This window comes from Chelonia mydas, chromosome 5 (assembly GCF_015237465.2).
Source record: "Chelonia mydas isolate rCheMyd1 chromosome 5, rCheMyd1.pri.v2, whole genome shotgun sequence".
In the NCBI taxonomy this organism is placed as follows: domain Eukaryota; kingdom Metazoa; phylum Chordata; order Testudines; family Cheloniidae; genus Chelonia; species Chelonia mydas.
In genome coordinates this window covers 51001428-51022526 of record NC_051245.2, presented here as the reverse complement: position 1 = coordinate 51022526, position 21099 = coordinate 51001428, and the positions used below count along the sequence as shown (strand labels likewise).

Genomic DNA, 21099 nt, shown 5'->3' with positions numbered 1-21099 from the left:
TATCATACAACTAGTACAAACCCAAATATGCACAGACATTGATTATTCTTCTGATTCATTCAACAATTTTACAGCCTTGAAAATTAAGCACTTTTTCACCCTCATATAATGTGCACTGGGATCACACAAAAACTGCCCGAAAATGACTAGGCCATACACTTTTGAAAATTTACCTTGTCGTGTCTCTTTCTCCATTCCAGACGTGCCCCGCAACGGTTACTTGGCTTGTTCAGACAGTATGTCAGGTAAAGTTTTAAAACAAAAAAATATACCCACAAAATTCAACAGTATTAAACAAGAAACAGGTTCAAGGAAAAATAGATTAGTGTGTTCATCTTGAACACCACAATGGTATTTTCTAGAAACTTTCAGGGTGGAATGTATTTGACAATAAGATGTTCCTTTCACAGCAAAGGCAGGTATACTTCCTTGATTCCTCTTTAGGCAACACCAGTCACTTTGAAATATTTAATTGAAATTTTTTTTTAAAATAATAGGCAATACTTATGCATGAGTTGTAGCCACCTTAACAGCAATTAAGTTTACAATCATTTAAAATTTGTCTTTAAATTTAAAAAAAATATCTATACGAACCCATCCTATGCTCTGGGCACCTATCCCATAAATGTAAAACACACATAATATAATACAGAAATACTACCCAAAAAAAAAAACCATCCTAACCCTCAAGCAACCTCCTCTTTAACTGCCTGCGAAAAACGTACGTATGCAGATTACATAGTGTCTTCCAAATCACAACAACAGCATTCTTTATATAAAGTGGGAGAGGGGGCAAGTATTTCCATTTAGTCTACAGAATGGGAAATTGTCCTTTGTTACTGAAAGACAAATACTGCTTGATCAACTTTATCTAGTATGTTTGGGTATTTTTTGTTTTTGTTTGGTTTAGTACATACAGAATATGAAAAAGTTTCATTTTAAAAGTTGGTCAGGGATGATGGCTTGCTGTCTACTGCATAATAAGTAAAGCTGATTGTCTCTCTCAGTTCTCACAGAACCATAGAAATGCAGGGCTGGAAGGGACCTTGAGAAGTTATCTAGTCCATCAGTCTATGCAGAGGCAGGATTGACCATACCTGAGATATTTGTCTCATAAACTGGTTGCCCTCAGACACCCCTACCAGAATTCTTTTTTTATAATTTTGATGGGTAATATCAATTTTTATCTATTTAAATTTTAAGTTGTGGGAAATTCGGGGGGGGGTCAGAATAACTATTTAAAGACAGTAGACATTGAGATTCAAAAAGTTCCATAACTGTTAAAACACAAATTGTCAGCATGTGTCAAAATCAATATACTTAAATTCAAATAAGTCCTCAAGCAGCATTTTTCATACTTTACCTATCTGTAAATTTATCAATGGAAATATTTTTCATCCATTTATGTGTGTGCCAAAATTGACGTTTACTGACAGTTACTGAGAGAAATCTCATCTTTTGAGCCTACTCAAAATACTCCTCCTCAGCCCTCCTTCCCCAACACACACAAACATGTTCATTTTAATATTCAGCCTTTCTTCCTAGTTCCTTTCTCCTTTTTTAGGGCTGATGAGCTGGTTGCACCATCATAATTAGGCACTGATAGATTTCTGTTAAATGTTAGTAGGATTTAGTATGGCATGTTTGGGGCACCAATCTATCAAGAGTGATATGGGTGTTGTGCAGAGACTTCTGTGATCTTCTTTAAGGGTCTCATTCCTGAAGGTGTTCAGCACTCAGTCAATGAGACTACTTAGTTCTTCAGAGGTAAACATATGCTTTAAGTGCTTCTTTAGATTGGACCAGAATGCTCAGCACCTCACAGGAGCAAGCACTTGTCTTTAGAACAGATTCTCTCTCTCTCTCTCTCTCTATATATATGTAGCTATAGATATAGGCTTTCTATTTAGTTGCAAATGACTACTCTTAAAAATAACTAAATAAAAAGTTAAATGGGGGAGGGGAAAGAACAGTTGCTAATAGTTTTACGGCGTCATAGTTTGGGACCAATTGAATGCTTGTTTCATTTTGTTCCCTCCTTAACCCCTTCATGTCATGACTTCATGCACGCCCAGGGTCATGGCTTTGCAAACCAGGCCCATTATTTTCAAGTAGACTGCAGTACAGCACAGGGCTCTGCACGCACAGCATGCGTTCTTAGGAATGCAAAGTGTTAAATCTTCCTTTTAAAAAGCTTAGGGGGAAGTCCAAGAGCATCAAGCCCGTTAAAAAAAAACACACTAAAAATTATGTAGCAGCAACTTGCAGCGAACCTGTTCCTATATCAGATTAGGACAGTGACTCAGTGAAAGTTTTTATACTGCATCAAGCTAATCAAGGTGGCAAAGTAACTGCTCGTTCATAGTGAAAATAATACTAATCTGCACTCACAAATATTTGTGTTCATTTTCAAGAAGCAGGAGAGACTGTTTGCGACCCCTCTCTCTTTGTTCAAAGGGTGGCCAGAGCAAATGCTTTGCAAGCAGATGTCTGTGTATGAATAACATCCCTGACTTTGCCATGCCACTGTTTCCATGTAACCTCTGTTCCACTCTAAAAGCAAAGGCTGCTTGCCACTTCCCATGCGTATAAAAAACCCACGTCAAACTGTTGGACAAAAACTGCAACTAAATCTATGGGTTCTTCTTGTCCCCCCTCAGCTTGCTCAGATAGAGCTGCTGAGGACAATCGAATGCGCCATTGCTAACAAGTTGATCCCCCACCCGGCCCCCGGCCCGCTTTCTCTGTGCATGAAAGAGACATGGCATGGCGAATGGTTGCTGCTGTTTTAATAGGGCAAATGCTGGCGGAAGGTGAACGTACCGCGCACAGGGTAAGTTTGATGTTGACAAACTTCTTGTGGCAGCGAGACTGTGTCAGCACAACTTCCAAGAGAACGAGAGAGCGGCTCTTGCAGGGACGGCGGGAGGCGGGCGGGGGGACGGAACAGCAAATGCTATTCAGCCCGAGCAGTTTCAAGCCGCCCATGCTGGGGAATTACTGTAGTCTAGCTACGGCTCTTAGCACTGGCGCTGGATGTGTGTGTGTGTGCGCGTTGGGGGGGGGAGAGGGGAGGCTGCAGGCAAGGGAGCTGAGTGGGGAGCTTTCAAGTTACTTTGCTCCATCCTGCCTGCGCACAGCAGAGGCAGGCAGGCTGCGTGTGAAGCGCGAGCAGCGCCTCCCCTGCTGCGTTGTTGGGCTGCGGCCCCTTGGGTCACCCAACTTCTCCGCGCCCGAAAACTCCCTCTTTGTTTTCGAATGGGACTCTCCAAAAATGTATTCTCGGGCAGACTGACAGCCGGGGTCAAGAAACAGCTGTTGGAGTTAATGTTTCTTCCTCCCACTTCGTCTGATGGCTGTGCCCTGCCAAGACAAAGTGAGAGAGCGCACTGCTACCTTCCTCAGACAGTCGGGCTGCTAGCAACAAGAGATTGCTTTGCTTCAGCACACACAGTCTGATCCAAAAGGCAACAGCAGCCTGGATCGTGCCTTTCATTTGCTGATATGAGTGTACAGGATTTGTGCATAGGGGTGGGAGGGAATGGGGCAGGGACACATCCAGGAAATTGAATTATTTTGTCTCTTTTTTTCCCCCACCTCCAACAATCTGACAGGCATAGGAGAAATTGCATTTGTTTGCAAGGGCTGATTCACACTGCAGATCATTATCCAAAGAAGGCTGCCAAAAAGTCAGCTTGTTTTTTAGCGACTGGCCTGCCCAAGCTGCAAAGTTCACATCCAAATCCAGATCCAAACTACACCAAAGTTTGGGGATGCTGAGATCCAGGCTTTTGGATTGGCTCTTCTCCAACTGTCATTCTCTGACCCCAGCCTGAGCTGCTGACATTCCATGCTACTCTCTACAGCTCAGGCCACTTCTTTCCATTCCCAGCCATGCTCTCTGCAGGCTGCTCTTTCCAGGCTGGGCAAACCCACTCCTCATGCTGCTCTCTGTTGCTCAGGCCATCCATTCCATCTCTATCTTAATCTAGCTCTTCCCATCTCTCCCAAGGCCAGGCCTCTCGTTGCCTTGGACCATTAACCGCAATGTATTGACGTATCAGTCCTCATCCTCAAAGGAAACCTGCACAACACTTTCAAAAGATGAGCTTGGGAGCTTAACTCAAATTCATAACTTTGCTAGACACTAAAAATCATGGACTGAATAGAGACACTGGATTTATGGCTTAATACAACAATCTATAACCCACTAACAATTCACTCCACCCCCAGCTGCTTCCCCACCCCCACCCTGTTTCCTCCCTATGACTGGAGGGGTGTTAACGGGCCACCTTACATTCCGATGAAGTGAGCTGTAGCTCACAAAAGCTTATGCTCAAATAAATTTGTTAGTCTCTAAGGTGCCACAACTACTCCTGTTCTTGTTACATTGAATGGTTCCTTAAAATACGTGTTAACTACTGTGCTTAACAATCTGTTCCATCTTGTATTTAGCTGTGACACTGAGGGCTTGTCTACACTGGCACTTTACAGCGCTGCAACTTTCTCACTCAGGGGTGTGAAAAAACACCCCCCCGAGTGCAGCAAGTTTCAGCGCTGTAGAGCGCCAGTGTAGACAGTGCACCAGCGCTGGGAGCTACGCCCCTTGTGGAAGTGGTTTTTTTAGAGCGCTGGGAGACCCGCGACCACACAAGCCACGTTAAAGTGCTGCCACAGCACCACTTTAACATTGCCAGTGTAGACTAGCCCTTAGTACGTTTCTCAGACCTGAAGAAGAACTCTGTGTAAGGCTTTGTCTACACTGGAACTTCATCAGCAAAACTTTTGTTGTTCAGGGTATGTTAAAAAAACACACACCCCGAACGGGAAAAGTTTTACCGACGAGAAGCAACAGTGCCGTTAGTTGGGGGTGGAAGTTTTTTGTTGGCAGAAGACCTCTCTCCTGCCGACAAACAGCAGCTACACTGCGTGCCTTTTAGCGGCACGGCTGTGTCGCTAGACAAAGCCTCTGTTGGAAAGCTTGTCTCTCTCTCACCAACAGAAGAAATCACCTCAGCCACCTTGTCTCTCCCTTCATCATCACATCAGTGGTGACATATTGTCCTGACATGTCACTGTGTTGCGACACAACTTTATCATGTTGTGATGTTGCATTGATCCTTGCATTTATGTATCTAGAATATTTACTCACTCATCACTGTGAAGACTGTTATAGAAATGCCTATTCTTAAATAAAATAAATACATTACAGATACTGTTGATGTCATGCAAGCATAGCTTTGTAACAGCCTCAGTAAAATCAGAGCTCTCCAGTAAACCCTTCTGCCTCCCTCCCTGAAAGCTGAACTATCTCACTTCTTCCCTAGTTCCCTCTCCAAGACAGCACCCCACCCAACCAATTACTTTCTTCCATTCTGTGTACTCTGCTCTGCCTGCTGTGCTTTCCAAACTGGTCTACTCCACTCTTTCATGTATTTTCTGCACATGTCACATCTCCACCACTCACTGCTAATTAATACCTGATTATTGCTAGCTAAACAATATATCACTTTGATTAGCTACACCCACCCACACAAATCAGAACTAACTCTTGTGCTTTTGGAGGCTATAGGGGGTGAAATCCTGACCCCTTTGAAGTCAATGGCAAAACTCCCATTGACTTCATTTGGTCAGGATTTCACCTATGGTACCCCAGAGCTGTATGCACTTAACTTCTGTTCCTGAACATTCATCTCCAGTTAGCCTAACTACCTTCCTATTAAGCTTCATGACTCTGAAGTACCTGTAGCGTTTAATATTTGCACTATCTCTGTAGATGGCCTCTCAACCAGTCTTTGCTTTTATATGTTCTGTAATCTCAGAATGACTAACACCATTAGTCTAGCTATCTGGAGACTTCTTATTTCAAATACTCTAGTTGTAATTCATATGTATTGGCTTTTTGAGTCTTACTGCAATCTTATTTTTTATGCTAGCAGCTTTCAAGCATTAATCACTAGAAGGTCAAATTTTGCCATTACTTAAACAACATGGAACTTCATTGACTTCATAGGGTTGCATGGAGTGTAAGTTAAGGAAGAATTGGGTCCATCACAGTTACAAACCTCTGAAGGTCATGAAAAGAAATGACCAAATCCTAAGGCTTAGAGTGACAGCAAAATTATCTGCACGTCAGAAGTTTGATTTTGGGAATTTGCTTTTCAGCCAAATAGGAGTATTACAGAGGCAATGTTTTCAGCCTCAGGCAAGGGAGAGACAGGCTATGACTGGTACAGTCATGAAGCAGCTTTTTGCAGAGCCAAACTGAGAATGCTGGAAGAAGCTACCTATCCTCCAAAGGTCCTAGCAACAGGAATGCATGTATGCAAGAATGCCCAGTTGCAATGTAGGACAGGAATGGGATTATAAAGAGCTCCAATGGACTCTGCTCAGATCACCCTAAATACCTGGGGCCAAATTCTTCTTTCTCTTACACCCTTAGGAACTTGCACAGGAGTGACTGAGAGTAAAATATGGCCCTTGAAGTCCTTATATTATGGTTGTCTGAGACACTACAGAATAAACCCTAAATAAGGATCAAATGAAGTGAGGAGAAAACATCCATGCACAAACACACACTCACCAAAATGTGGATAGGTTAAAAGGTATTCACCACTAAAAAGCAATAATTCAAAAATGTTCTTAAAAAAAAGTATGCTCATGAAAATGCACTAGCCACAACCAGGCAGCATTTGGAGAGACTGTGTCCAGGCTCCTGCACAAAGGTTTGTCACCACATGTGACAGGGTGTACTAGGCCCTTCCTGGCCCTCCGCTGCAGGCCCCACATTCCTTCTACACACCACCCCAGGAAAGGAGCAGCAAAGGTGAGTCCTTCTGGCCAGCCTAGAGAGGCCTCATGGAAGCAGCCAATCAGAGCCCAGCAGGCTCAGATGATAGGAACTGCAGGGCCACAGCAGGTCAGTTCCTGGTGGGAATCAGAAAGGCAAGGAAGGGTTCTCCTCTCTGGCCACAGGAGCTTAAGGGATAGCCAGAGTTTGGTTCTGGCTGCATTTGCTCAAGCTGGGAGAAAGAGAACCTGAGAACTTTAACCCTGAGCAAAGGGGTGAAGATAAGGGGACCCATGGGAAGAGGCCAGGGAACTAGGAACATATTGAAGTGAACGGTATGTGGCTGCTGTTTATTGGGTCCCTGAGTTGGAACCAGAGTAGTAAAGCAAACCAGGGTTCCCACTGGTGAGGTGGCTTAAGCCCTGAGAACGGGACACGTCTTGTTTAGAAGTCTGAGCAAAGGACTCTATTTAAAGGGCCCAGAGCTGGAGCTGAAAGACCCTGGTGAGGGTAGATAGACAGTTTGACTCTTCACTATCCTGGAAGGGGTTAATTTGAACTTTGTGACTTGGCCAGAGGGCCAAGTCACTGAAGACCCACCAAGCTAGGTTAACAACCTAAAAGGAGTGCCAGGAACGGGAAAAGGAGTACAATATTACATGTACCAGCCAGAGGTGCTCAAGAGATGAGTGCCTCCCATTACATTGTTCTGTAGTCTCCATTTGCACTGTGCAAGATAATTTCATGCTTAAGTGCTGTTGGGAGTAGATTGGGAATTTATGTTCTCACTGTCTCATATACAAGAACAAAGGGACAGTTGATTAAACTAAAAGTTGAGAAAGTCAATACAGATAAAAGGAAATACTTTTTTCCATACAGTACATACTCATTGCCATAATGGAACTCATTGCCACATGATGTCATTAAGGTCAAAAATTTAACACTATTCAACGAGGGACTGAACGTTACATGGATAACAGGAATACCCAAAACTATAGTAGTTAAAACTAGCAAAAAGGGTTGAAGAGTTTTAAAACCTCATGCCTCAGGGTTTAAATCATTCTGTAGCTAGCAGGGTTTAGGATGAGATCTTCATGGTGGGCAGATCACCCCATATCTGCTTATTGTGGGGTTTCTTGCACTTAGGGTGACCAGATGTCCCGATTTTATAGGGACAGTCCCGATTTTGGGGTCTTTTTCTTATATAGGCTCCTATTAACCCCCCCCCCCATCCCAATTTTTCACATTCGCTGTCGTCACCCTACTTTCACTTTCCTTTGCAACATATGGTGCTGGCCACTGTTGAGAAGGACCTGGGGTGTGATCCAGTACCCCAATCCTTTGGCTGACCCCTAGCAAAAATAAAGTTTATGTAAGTCTTAAGTGGTACAGATTACTTGTGCTGTCCCTTTGAACAGAGGTGAATTTCACCCCTAGGCATGTCCTTGTTAATCAAAAACCCTTGAAAGGTCAAACAACTGTGAGCTACGAAAGCAAGTATTTTGGTGAAATTTTCAAAAATACCCAGGCCACTTAGGAGCTTAAGGCCCATTTTCAGTAGCACCTAACACTCTTGGCATGCCCACTGACTTTCACTGGACTTCGACTCTTCAGTTACATAGATGCTTTTGAAAATTCTACCCTCCACCATTGAAATATGAGCATTTGTTGAGAATAATCAGTTAGTGGTATCAGGCTCACAGCACTATTTTCTTGCACATAATATATTAAATAACTGGTATCTCAGAGACTCCTGTATGGTAATTGTTGGTAACTGGTGACATAAACTGAAAGCTCAGAAAAACAGTGACAGCAGCAATTATGCATGTGATCATCACTGCAAATTTCAAAATCTTGTTTCAATTATCCCTGAGTACAAAATGAATATCCCTCCAAATGAATTTGGTTTGCTTTTATTTTTGTAAGAGATGGCAATTATCAGTGTCATTAAAAAAATTATTTTGATATTTTACATGAAATTCACTGGGTTCTGCTTTAAAATCAAGGCTCTTTTGCTAATTTTAAAGAAACCTTTGGATCATGGCTTTTGCTGCTCTAGGAACTTCCAGGAACATAAAAACCTTTCCCTGAAAAAAGTGCTAGAAATTTCCCTGAGATGCATCCAAACCTAGTCTCTATCTAAAGGGAAAATTAAATTAGTTAATAAAACTCCTTTTAATATTTGATCAAGAGGAAGGACTTAAGAGCGGGGCTTATAAGAAGACAAAGATTCTCATACAGCTGATGTTTTAATAGAATCAAAATACACTTGGTTTTCACAAACATCTGGTAGAAAATACGCTTTTCTAGAAGTGGAAAGACCGTAGTAAGTCTCCACACTTCTTGCCAGTATTTTATCTAAATATCTGTGGGGCTTCAATAACTCCACGAAGTTTTAAGCTAATAAATTACAATATTTCAAAAATTTTTCACATTTTTCATGGTTTGTTCCTAACTGGACATTATGTTTACCAAGCATTTCAAGCACCACCTTTCAAGTTAGCCTCCAGTTTTTTTAATTTCCTAGGTAGGGTTCTCCGTGGTATTGTGGTGAAACTTCATTATGTTAAAGGAGCCTTGAAGATCATCTGTCTTTGCAAATAAGAAAAATGGTAAGTAAGGAACTTTCCCCATCTTTTTAACTGAATTACACAAAGGTCTATCTCAGTAATTATGATTCCACTTACTACTGTTACCTTTAGATCATGTGACGGTATTGGTGAGTCCAGAAAATGCCATCAACTCTGCCATTCCCAGCCATTATTCCAGTGGCGCAGATATTTGACAAGCTGGCTGCATTGTCATAAATTAATTATCCATGGGTCCTCACAGCTCAGGGCAAGTTGTCCACTTCCTGGCCTCCTTGAGTGCACCCTTTCAAGTGTAATCCTATATCTATTTCATTGTGGAATTCTGCAGTTCTCCCACTCTTGGGCTGCAGTATCCTCTGTATGAAATGTTCTTATGCAAGCAGGTCTGACTAAGTTCTGGCATTTGTGGTTCTTCCCTTTGGGAATCTGTAACTTGTGGTATCCAGTAATCAAACTATATTGTTAAAATCAAAGTATTGTCTTTTTAATAGTAGAAACAAGCATTTAGAGAAAAAGGATTTTAAAACAACAGTCTACACATGTCTGTCTTACTGTCCCCTGGTGGTACACAAGAGAGGCCTAACTTCTTCAGACACCCCAGTGAGGTCCGATGTGTGGTTGGCTCCTTTCTCTGCACAACTATTCCCACCCTTTCTTGAGAGAATGTTCCTTTTTAAAGCTTCCCCCATTAGAATCATAGAATATCAGGGTTGGAAGGGACCTCAGGAGGTCATCTAGTCCAACCCCCTGCTCAAAGCAGGACCGATCCCCAATTAAATCATCCCAGCCAGGGCTTTGTCAAGCCTGACCTTAAAAACTTCTAAGGAAGGAGATTCCACCACCTCCCTAAGTAACGCATTCCAGTGTTTCACCACCCTCCTAGTGAAAAAGTTTTTCCTAATATCCAACCTAAATCTCCCCCACTGCAACTTGAGACCATTACTCCTTGTTCTGTCATCTGCTACCACTGAGAACAGTCTAGAGCCATCCTCTTTGGAACCCCCTTTCACGTAGTTGAAAGCAGCTATCAAATCCCCCCTCATTCTTCTCTTCCGTAGACTAAACATCCCCAGTTCCCTCAGCCTCTCCTCATAAGTCATGTGTTCCAGTCCCCTAATCATTTTTGTTGCCCTCCGCTGGACTCTTTCCAATTTTTCCACATCCTTCTTGTAGTGTGGGGCCCAAAACTGGACACAGTACTCCAGATGAGGCCTCACCAGTGTCGAATAGAGGGGAACGATCACGTCCCTCGATCTGCTGTCAATGCCCCTACTTATACATCCCAAAATGCCATTGGCCTTCTTGGCAACAAGGGCACACTGTTGACTCATATCCAGCTTCTCGTCACTGTAACCCCTAGGTCCTTTTCTGCAGAACTGCTGCCTAGCCATTCGGTCCCTACTCTGTAGCGGTGCATTGGATTCTTCCGTCCTAAGTGCAGGACTCTGCACTTGTCCTTGTTGAACCTCATCAGATTTCTTTTGGCCCAATCCTCCAATTTGTCTAGGTCCCTCTGTATCCTATCCCTACCCTCCAGCGTATTTACCTCTCCTCCCAGTTTAGTGTCATCTGCAAACTTGCTGAGGGTGCAATCCACACCATCCTCCAGATCATTTATGAAGATATTGAACAAAACCAGCCAGAGGACCGACCCTTGGGGCACTCCACTTGATACCGGCTGCCAACTAGACATGGAGCCATTGATCACTACCCGCTGAGCCCGACAATCTAGCCAGCTTTCTATCCACCTTATAGTCCATTCATCCAGCCCATACTTCTTTAACTTGCTGGCAAGAATACTGTGGGAGACCGTGTCAAAAGCTTTGCTAAAGTCAAGGAACAACACGTCCACTGCTTTCCCCTCATCCACAGAGCCAGTTATCTCATCATAGAAGGCAATTAGGTTAGTCAGGCATGACTTGCTCTTGGTGAATCCATGCTGACTGTTCCTGATCACTTTCCTCTCCTCTAAGTGCTTCAGAATTGATTCCTTGAGGACCTGCTCCATGATTTTTCCAGGGACTGAGGTGAGGCTGACTGGCCTGTAGTTCCCAGGATCCTCCTTCTTCCCTTTTTTAAAGATGGGCACTACATTAGCCTTTTTCCAGTCGTCCGGGACTTCCCCCGATCGCCATGAGTTTTCAAAGATAATGGCCAATTGCTCTGCAATCACATCCGCCAACTACTTTAGCACTCTCGGATGCAACGCAATGGACTTGTGCACGTCCAGCTTTTCTAAATAGTCCCGAACCACTTCTTTCTCCACAGAGGGCTGGTCACCTCCTCCCCATGCTGTGCTGCCCAGTGCAGTAGTCTGGGAGCTGACCTTGTTCGTGAAGACAGAGGCAAAAAAAGCAATGAGTACATTAGCTTTTTCCACATCCTCTGTCACTAGGTTGCCTCCTTCATTCAGTAAGGGGCCCACACTTTCCTTGACTTTCTTCTTGTTGCTAACATACCTGAAGAAAGCCTTCTTGTTACTCTTAACATCTCTTGCTAGCTGCAACTCCAGGTGTGATTTGGCCTTCCTGATTTCACTCCTGCATGCCCGAGCAATATTTTTATACTCATCCCTGGTCATTTGTCCAGTCTTCCACTTCTTGTAAGCTTCTTTTTTGTATTTAAGATCAGCAAGGATTTCACTGTTAAGCCAAGCCGGTCACCTGCCATATTTACTATTCTTTCTACACATCGGGATGGTTTGTCCCTGTAACCTCAATAAGGATTCTTTAAAATACAGCCAGCTCTCCTGGACTCCTTTCCCCCTCATTCTTTTGATCTCCTGTGTTTGTGACCCTTTCCTATCCTGGAAAAGCCAGTTTTGTTGGTTAGTTGGAGAGGAGGTAAAATCATCAAACCTAGTATCCTGGCATTGTCTTTAACAACTCTCCAGTATTTGTGGAGAGGTGGCTTATCTTGAGCCATTATTTCCTTTGTGCCTTTTTTTTTTCCAGGCAGTCTCTTGTTGTATTAAACCAACACAGTCATACAAAAAAATCTCAATAACCTGGTCAACATTCAGTATTAATAAATTACAGAGCAGCTCCATATCCATCACAATCCACCCAGTGATGGAGCTGCCTGAGTTTGTGATGTTGGGTGAATAACAAAAGTTCACTCTGGAGCCAGTTTGATCCCACACACGTTTGAGGTTTTAATAAATGTAGTTAAACAAATGCAGATTACTTTTATTTAGTGTAGCTAAATCATTCTCATGTGAATGCGATAGGTCTGTACAACTACTCCTCATTGATTACAGCCTCATCTAGTAGTGAGCGAAAAATTGATGAACTACAGGCAACCTTGTCAATGACTCGGGCAATAGGCCGATGGAAGTTTCACTGGGAAACAGCAACCTTCACAGGAATAACTGCCAGCTTATTGCTGATAATAGAAACATACGGCAATAAGATGAACAGCAGTGTAAAGTACTGAAATAAATTCTAAAGATTACCTAGTGGAATACAAAAGCATGTCAGCTGTTAAGGAATTTCATTTTTAACTGAGTATTTTTTTCACAGCACTTTAACTTATGTTCACAATGGAGTCAATATTAATGTACATTTAATCGCTGCTATCTACAAACAACCTTTGGGTTCAACAACATGCACAAAGCACCAACAACGGTTGATATGTGTTATTAATATCTGTCTGTCTAACACCCCTGCCTACATAGTGTGCAGAAACTATGGGAAATAGTTTATGCTCTGATTAATTTCCCATCAGGATTTCAGTTTCTAAACCATTTTCGGTGACATACCTAGACTGTTCACTATAGGCCTGATCCAAAGTTAATGGAAAGACTCCCACTGACATAAGTGGGTTTTTGATAAAGCCCCATGGTTCTTCAGTCTTTACTCAGATTTTATTCAGTCAATTCTCCCACTGAAGTCAATGAAATTATTCCCTAATATAATAGAGCACACTGTCAGGAAGATTTTAATGATATTCAGCCTACATTTTCCCTATCTTAATCTCATCCCATTACTCCTAGTTATACCTCATTATATGACTATTTTCTGCATGACTATTGTCTCCCTTTTGGGGGCCCAATCCTAAATTATGCAAAACTCCCATTTTCTTTGATTATGGAGGCAAGATCAGGCCAGAGTATTTACACACTACAACTGTTCTCATTCCCCCACTTTTCCATCACTTAGGCAAGCTCTTGCTGGATGACTTCTATCTATGGAATTTTTGATGGAGTGGAGTCTGGGCAAAGACTTCAGAACTGAGCCTTATGGCAACCCTGAAGAAGAGAGAAAATGAAAAGATTAGTCATTATAATGCCAAGACATACAGCAACAGGAATTTTTAAATAAAATAGCTTTTATAAGATCAAATAGAAAAGGAGTACTTGTGGCACCTTAGAGACTAACCAATTTATTTGAGCATAAACTTTCGTGAGCTACAGCTCACTTCCGATGTACTCCTTTTCTTTTTGCGAATACAGACTAACACGGCTGCTACTCTGAAATAAGATCAAATGTTCTCGTCTTTCCATCCTCACAGCTATATATAAATCTGTAGTAAAATTATTAGATGTACTTTCTTTCATTAACAACCCAACAAGTTTTAAATATCTTTATAATTTGCAGTGGGCAAGACAAATAGAATTACCTCTGTTTTGACAAACAGTCACATGTTGTGTATAATTTGGCCTTACTGGATGGTTGGTCTGGAACTTCTTCTAGCTTACCAGAAGTTGAAAGTTATTTCTCTTTAACAAGGTACTTTTTCTTCCTTGAGAGCTCAGAATTTACTTATGACCAAGATGTCACATGGTATTGATGATCTCCCTACAGGTAAAGAAATATACTTTTTGCAATTTGCTAGAACTTTATTAATTCAGAAGGATTAACTTAATTAATGGTTTTGGAACATCAGTAACGTGCACTTCAGGGTAGATTTTTTCCTTCCCATTACTCCAAGCCTCTGTACACTGTTCCAGCAAAATATTTTGAATCTTACTGCAGGGATGGTGTTGCGCCACTCTTCTTTAGTAAGGACAGGTTTTTATCCATTTTTATACCCTGCTCCTGAGACTAACTACAATGCAAAAAGTAGTTATCTCAACTTCCAACACCTATTTCAAATGATCTATTACCTTCACTATGAGTCAAGATTTCCCTGTGCTCCCCACACATGCCTGCAAGTATCCATCATAATCTTACATTTGTAATCTTTTTTGCTGTTTCTCTTTATTTTTTTTCTGTAACTATTCAGATGTCGGATATATTCTGATTAAAGTTTTAAAACAACATTTTATTCTGTGAGTCATTGTGATGGTCCTTTCTTTGCTCCATCCATTCTTTATCTGAATATTCTGCCCCAAGTCACTTCCTTGCTATGCTGACTTATACTACTTGAGGGTCTGGCCATCTGTTCACAGCTCAGACCCGTTTCTGTATCGGTCTGAATTCAAACACCCTACACTTGTGAAAATAGATTTTGATCATGAATTCAACCCCCGAATTCAGTTTTTTCAAATTCAGTCGGGGAGGGAGATGTTGCTCAACCCATTACAGAACTGAGAAATTTGATCCATGGTTGTGATTCTTGTCCTTCACTAATTTTCAGATTTTAGGAGGCCCAAACACTTGAGCTGTAGAGGCATATGAGTTATAGGTGATCCTAAATTGCTTATTTTCAGGAAGGAGGATCCTGAAGGTCCATTTCTTTTTTTAATCTTTTATTCTCTTCCCTTCAATTGCCCCATATGGTGGTGATCTTCCACTTGACCAAGAAGTGCTGGATGCAGCTTCTTCCGTTCATGAACTGGACAGAAAGTTTGCTAGAGAGGGGTGCAAAACGCTCATGTCTCCAAGGTCAATCCAGTGTAGTGCAAGTGTACAGTGTCTCCTTACCAAGAAATCCAGGGTTAAATTCACTCTTCAGACTTGGATCTCCTATGTGTAAAGGACTGTGTTGGCTTGGCTTAATTGCTGAGCCTGGTACCTGCTCATAGCATTAACAAGAACCTGTGGAGTTAGTCATGATAATCTACTGCACATATATCTTATTAGTTAGTGTCACTACAGAGGTTAATGTCCTGTAATCAAAAATAAGTTTAGTCCCATTCAATTATGATTGGAAAAGCTGTTAGGAAAATGTCCCATTTTTGTAAATCATTGTGTAGGAGTACCATTTCTTGAGCTAGCATTATGCAGGTTTCATTGAAAGATAAAAACTAGAGTAGCAACATCTCTTGTTTCCATTAATCCTCTCTTCCTCATTGTGTGGGGGCACACCCTCACTCTAGTAGAGAGGTGGCTAATAAGCTCTTCTAGGCTCTGCCAGCCTTAATCAGACACTCCTGTAAGGCTTGCACTGCCTGGAGGGAGGAAGCTTAAAAAGGGAAAGCCCCCCACAGGAAGGGGTAGAGATGAGGGAGAAGACTGCTGTACCTCAGAGGCAGATCAGCAAAGAGGAAGACAGTTGCAGAACTTGCCACCTCTGTGATTGCATGGAACAGATATAAAGCAGGGGTTGACCCAAATTAGGAGCTAGAGACAGACCCTAACCCTGAGTAAAGACACTATAAACCCTGAGTAAAGCCAAACCACAAAAGGGTGACCAAAAGGCTTCCTAGAAGACTGACCACATATGCTTTTTTCCTTCTACTCTGATTTTTCCTCTCTCAGGGAAAGGCGTGGGAAAAAGACCCTTTTGTCTATTTGGTTTTTGTTTGTTTTGGAGAATCCTTTGTATACCACAGACAGGAGAAGGGCTCTGCAAGCAGCTCAAACCGTGGTCTTGTGTCTGCCGGGGGGAGGGCTACCATACTCTTTAATAACTGACCTAGAACAACAGGAGCCACCAGTGAATTCAGGCAAATAAGTCAATCTACTCTTCTAGGCCAAATTGAGTTTGCTGCATAGGGCCATACAGTAATAGACTAGGCAGCAATATAAGTCTCCAGAGAAACTGTTTAAAACCCAACAGATGATGGCTTTACTGCATCTTTCCACTTTCACCTATTTAATCACTCCAGCCCAAATCTAATAACCTGTTCCATATATCCTTAAATAAAAAAATAAAAAAACTTCTTGGGTTTCTGATCCTGGAAAAATAGCAAAAGGTATATAAAAAGGCAAGTATACTCTGATACCCTATTCTACAAATATATATATCCCAGTATTCATTCGCTTTTGGATTGCCTTTCTAAATCATAGTGTTTTTCATACAATTTCATGTATCTCAGCTGTGAAAACAGACTGTGTAACATGAAGGTACAATGGGAAAACAATGCACAAGAGATGTTTAATATCAATGTAGTGCTTAGGAATGTTTTCATTGACAACACTAGATTTTTGCAGTGAAAGAGATAATTTGGTATAAAAATTGTTCAACATTTAATTTTCAATGTAATTTTGATAACAATAGTCAAATGTGATTTTTCTATTGCTAGTTAATCATAAACTTTAATAATTGCTCTCATTCAGCTGTAGAGTATCTAAATGCTGTAACTGTTTCCATTGGTTTTGTTGGTTTGGTGTGTGGGATTTTTTTTTCCAAGATAACTCTAGTATGAAAATATAAAATACTATTAAGTTTCAGATATAACATCATTAGTTTTTGTTATATAACATATATTGAAGTGACATGTTGCATTTGTTTGTGAAATACAATTTTTTATAGACTGTATTGTATACTTCTTTAGAAAGCTGCACCTTAGCAACCTCATCTAAGTGTTCCATGGAAAACTAAAGCTGTGCTGGGTGCAACAGTTCAGGGCAATTGTACCTTTATTGCCTCTCTGTGATCCAGTGACAGCACCCACTCTCAGCTCCAAGCTGCTCTGCTTTCACCTTTCTTGGGTAGAGATATGCATCTCTATCCCTGCCTCCTGACTGGGATATTTCCAGGCTGCACAATCTCCTGACTATACTGTTATATCCCCAGCAAAAGACAGACTGCCTAAACAGGCCTGCTTCGCTTCTCTCCTCAGACATGGTACATGCTGTAATTGCCACAGTTAGGTTACCACACAGCCCTTTATAACCAAACACATTTACTCTTAAGGTGAAAGATTGCAGAGAAAACATTAAAAACAGTAGAACAACCTACATGCATGCTAATAACCTTATCAGAAATCACTCCAACAAGCACTCTGGCCAGTGAACACTCTTCAAGCCCCACCCAGGGGTTTTCCAGCGGTTACCAGTTTATCATTCTTTTTGCTGAGAATGAGAACTCAGTCTTATAGGGCCTCAATAGACCAAAGTCCTTCCAACCCTTTCCTAAGAAGGCCTGTCTGGTTGCTGGATCAGAAAGAAGATCCAGAGTCAGTTTTAACTTAGGCTATTTATACAAAGGTCCTTTTGTTTGTCTGATGGTCCCTGGAGAATCCAGTTTGAACCACTATATGTGAGCTTCTCTCCAGGGAGCGGTAGCTCTCTGCAGGTGTTAAAATCTGAGTGAATTTGCCTAACCACACCCTATTGTTCTTAGTTCCTGGAGGTCTGTGGTCCCCCTCTCCTGTGGAATTACATGCAATCCCTCAACATTTGCATTTTTAATACAGTGAACTCCTAAAATACTTAAACTTTAATTCAATAAGCTCTCTCCAGGATATTGTCTTATCTGTCACAGTGAGCTTTCACCTATCGAGGAGAAATGTTAATTCTCCATAGAGAGTCAATGTCCCTATTGCTCCATGTGCATCTGAACAGATTACAGAGACAAGAGGAAGACTTCTGTGTACACATTGTGAGTGCACTAATGTTGAATATCTCATTTCATTTGCGATATGCTGCCCTGAGATTTAATTTCTACGGCTGAATGTACAAATATTAACTTTGACTAGAGTGTCCAAATATTTTAAGACTGCTTGGTATACAGACTGAAAATAATGTAATGAGCGTATAAAGTAATTTATGGGGGTGAGTTGAGTCAATTTTTTGTGTGTAAAATTATTATACTTGTTCCTTTAGGTTCCATTCTCTTCTCCATATAAAGGACAGTTACACTCATATTCACCGTGAGTAGAACAGGCTCCATTATGGGGCTATAGGGTTTCCATAGTAAGTTAAAAAGGCTATGTAATCTGGGGCACCACAAAGCATACCTTGATGTTTTTAACTTATGGTGCATTTTTCCTAACATCTGGCAAGTGGAGTGGTACAGATAAGTCTGCAACACATCATGGGGATCTTTGTGTAAACTGAGGTGAGTGTTAGATTAGGCCTTGCATTGTACCACCTTTGATCTATGCATATTTTCCTATTTGATCTCGGCACAGCACATTTAGCCATGTACTAAGGAGTTCTTTCCCCTTTGTCTTTCAAATGCTATTGCATTGGACATTCTCTGTCTTTTCAAATGTATGTTTAAGGTTGAATATATGTGATGTTCCCTTCTTCTGCTATTGTTCATTTACAAAGATAAGTTTTATATACTGTAAATTTTATTTTGTACCAAAAATACATTATCCTGCAAGCAAATTGAGTCTAATGTTCTCAATGTGCCTGTAATTCTTTTGCAATTGAGTGAAGTGTGAAAATTCATTTGACTGCTCTTAGTGAAAGATAGGAGGGGTGGGAGATGGAAATTGTTTTACTTCTGCCAAGTGAGCACGAGAAGTACAGATTATGCATGTCACTGTTTGAGGGAGGGTGGAGGAAACATGTGCTTCAAAAATGCATCACCAAATTCAAGGGAAAAGAAAAGGACTCAGGACAAATATTTGTTTTTCTCCAGCATTTATTCAGTAAATATCCATTAACACAGAACAAGTTAATCAAAATAAACAAAGAGCTAATTAAGGTTTGAGCTAGTAAAAAAATAGGTTTGGCTTCCAGGCCACAAACATCTCAAAATCAGAGATTTCCATGGCTGCTCACAGACTTCTGTAGGATGAAAGCCAACAGTGATTTTTCTGAAATGGACCCAAAAATAAAGCTTCACTTTTGCTTGAAAACACTGCTGCGCCAAAAAAAAAAAAACACTAGATAGCAGATTTCATAGTAAGCAGTTGGGCCTGGTCAGACTTCCGACAAAAATATATGAATTGCAGGAGATGGTACTGTTGATTTGGTAAATGGTAGTTTCCCTTCTCAGTCAGTACTTTAGCATGGCACTAAAGGCACTGTGCTGCTAGAGGCGTCCTCTGTCAGATGAGGGTAATAACCAAGCTCCTGACCACTTGTAATTATGTAAATGTCCCATGGCACTTTTCACAAGAGGAGTATTAGTCCTGTTATCTTAGTCAAATTTCACCTTGAATTATCACATTCTGTCTCGGGACAGACAGGAGCAGGTTGGAGGGGACAAAGCAGGAGAGGTCATGCTTGAGGGGAATGGGCAGAAGAATCCGTGTCCACTAGAACACTATCCCGTCTAGAGACTGGGATAGAACCCAAGATTCCTGAATCTCACCATTCCTCTGATGTCAGCATATATTTGTGAAACCCACTGGGAAAGTGTCCCATCCCCCTCTAGTGCTAGTCCACATAGAGTAACTGATAGTATTAGTAGGCTGTTCTCCTTTGTTAGATCAAGTGGCAGAGGTCTGTGAGGTGGTGTTATGGAGCATTGGTGGTCTGGCCTAGTGGTCAGAGCAGGAGTCATGTCTAATGGGCAAAGCAGCACTCAGGTTGGGGAATGGAGTTGAAGGTGAGTACCAGAGTCAACTGCCAACTACCAGAGCTGGGTCAAGCCAGAATCAGAGCCAGGAATCGAAGGTGAGGGTCAGAGTCGGGATCAGATACCAAATCTTGGAGTCAGAAGTCAGAGGTGGGAGTCAAAGGCAGGACTGGTAACTAATGGCCGGAAATGGGGGCGTAAGGGCAGGAACTGGAGGAGAGGCAGGTAGCAGGAATGGAGCAGGATCGCAATGGGAACTAAGAGCACAGGCAGGGGCAAGGCAGGAGCCAGAAGTAGAGCAGGAATGAGGAACAGGGTGGATACAGAGTGCAGGAAGCAGGCGCAAACAGGGTCCAATGCAGCTGCAGCAACAGTGAGTCACCTGGTTGCTCAGATAACTTCTTTGCCTCCTTCTGGCTTAAATATCATGGTTGGGACAATTGGTGGAGCCAGGCAATCCTCTAAGCAAGGATCCGCAGGGTGATGCCTTGGCTGAGGCCGTACCCTTGCTAGCTCTTCAGCCTACCAAGCTTCATCAGACTTGGGTGTCAGACAGGATGTGTTGGCTGTCTGGGAACTCACATGCCATAGACATCAGAGGTGGATCTAAAGGTTCCAGCTCAGCTGAGGAAGCATGTGTGTGTCGATGTGATGCCAGATGATGTAATTTGTTTTTTTAATTTTTGTCTCTTTAAAAACCAAGGAAATTACATACAAAACAGCTACATTAAAAGAACGTTATTAAGGTTGCAAAGCTAAACCCTCAAATTAGGAAATGCCAGCGTTAAAGCTGTCTGTGTAGCCATCATTTGGCCACTTTATGTGTATGCATTATGATACAGTCTTTAATTACATGATCATATACTATTTATTCTACAAGATTCCTGCCTCATTCTATGTACAGGATGGACCTGCAGTGGGGTGAATCTGAGATGTGTAATGAAGGAGATTATCATCTGTAGGACAGCTGCCTCATTTGTTGCAGAAGTTCAAAGGTGTGTACTATTTGCAGGACTGAGACAGGCAGGTCTAGGGCCACACAAGTCTAAAGGCCCATTCCCTCAACTTAGGGGAGGAGCCACTAAGCCCAGGATGCAATTGAGTATGTGGGACAAAAAGGAGAAAAGAGCA

General features: G+C 41.8%; 1 long non-coding RNA gene across 1 annotated transcript in view; it reads left to right on the top strand.

The window, feature by feature from the left end:
• Positions 1–2542: 2542 nt before the first annotated feature.
• Positions 2543–21099, top strand: part of LOC122465837 — a 54173-nt gene continuing 35616 nt past the window's right edge. Inside the window, exons 1-3 of the long non-coding RNA XR_006290934.1 lie at positions 2543–2833; positions 9318–9402; positions 18318–20963. This is a non-coding gene — a long non-coding RNA (uncharacterized LOC122465837). The remainder of the gene's footprint in view (positions 2834–9317; positions 9403–18317; positions 20964–21099) is intronic.